The sequence below is a fragment of the Megascapheus bottae genome, chromosome 19, assembly GCF_031878675.1.
Source record: "Megascapheus bottae isolate mThoBot1 chromosome 19, mThoBot2.hap1, whole genome shotgun sequence".
Classification (NCBI taxonomy): domain Eukaryota; kingdom Metazoa; phylum Chordata; class Mammalia; order Rodentia; family Geomyidae; genus Megascapheus; species Megascapheus bottae.
Window position 1 is genome coordinate 30,700,980 of NC_143527.1, and position 1,632 is coordinate 30,702,611.

Here is a 1,632-nt window from a genome sequence, read left to right on the forward strand (position 1 = left end):
GAATTTGAGCACTGGAGAAAGTTGATGGAGGAATGACTTAAAAATGTTTGGAACACACTTGAGTTAGATCAGATCAGTTGGGTCCTGAAGGACCCAAAATAAGCAAAAGCCAAATGTCAACAATGAAAACTTGAGAATACACATATAGCATCTTTTTAGAAGGTAAATAAGACAGATACCTTTAAGGGAAGTGTCTGTCCTTTCTATAAACAAAACAAAAACAATTTTGTTTTGTTTTGATTAAAAATGGAAAATGTAGAAAGAATCAGCTAACCTGTTCCTTTAGAAATCTACTAGGAGAAGATAGGAAGGAAAAACTGGGAGAGAGCAAGGGAAGAGTGAAAATGGCTCAAAAAGAAATATACTCTTTACCTGACTCATGTAATTGTAACCCCTCTGTATAGCACCTCTGCAATGACAATTTAAAAAAGAAACAAATCTAGACTATCTTTCCTTATTATAATACTTCACTGAGCTTGTCTATAACATTATCAGCCACGTTTTCTTTTGACTGCATGCTCAAGCTCTTAGCCTTGAGCTGTTCTTGCCCAAGCTGGGATTTAAACTCTTCGCATTTTTGAACTATGACCCCAAAGTATGCATGCCCAGGAAAGTGCACTTCCAGCTGAACCTGCTCAGAAACAAGACTGTTTGTAATTGTTAGATTCTATGATTAAAAATTCCAATACTTTGTTTTATCAGGGAGAGCATTGCTTTGGAAATAACCCCAGAACTTCTCTTATCTCCTGTAGGTGATGAAGCTCAATTCTCTCTTTTATCTCCTGGACTGCAGTTTGGGCTTTGTTCTCACTCAGAGGTGAACCTATAATTGTGTTCAGTTACAGTATCATAGGAATGGAGTTGTTAGGGTGAGGACTGTCTTGCTCATCACAGTAGGCCTCAGTCTTTGGAATTTCATCACAGTAACTTGTGAATGATGAATATTACAGCTGCAAGTCTACAGAACCTCTGCTCAGGTAAGTATTTCTAAAAAACTATGATGGCACCGATGAACAATATTAGGGAAGCAAATCTAGCAACAGACTACTTATAAAAGAGGTGTTTAGAGCCTCAGTCTCTTGTTCTACTTTGATCCTGGTTTAATTCTGTTAAAACCACCTAACTAAAACTCACTAAACTTGAATACATACACTGCAATCGACTAAATTTGTTATTCCATCTAACTTAATAGATGCTGTTACTACTGCGATTTGAATGTACTCTCAAATAAGGCTTATGTTGACTAGTCAGGGTGGTACATGCCTGTAATCATAGCACTTAGGAAGCTGAGGCAGAATTGAGTATTTGAGCCCAGTCTGAATTATATAGGTGTACTCTGTTTCAAAGAAAGAAAAGAAAAGAAAGAAAGAAAACAAGAAAGATATAAAAATCCCTCAAGCATTTAAATTTATGTGCTAATAACTTAATCCATACTGTAACAGTGTCACTGGAACCAGGATAGTGAAGAAGGTACCTGCAAGAGATCTTCACCTGTAGTATTAGATCTATGAGTTACTGGAGAGAAGCATCTCTGGATATTCTGATGCAGTAGGCACAAGGTTTCTTAATACAGTATAGGAAAGGGCAGTATGCATGAGATGAGCCATATGTAAAAAGATGATTGTCTAATGT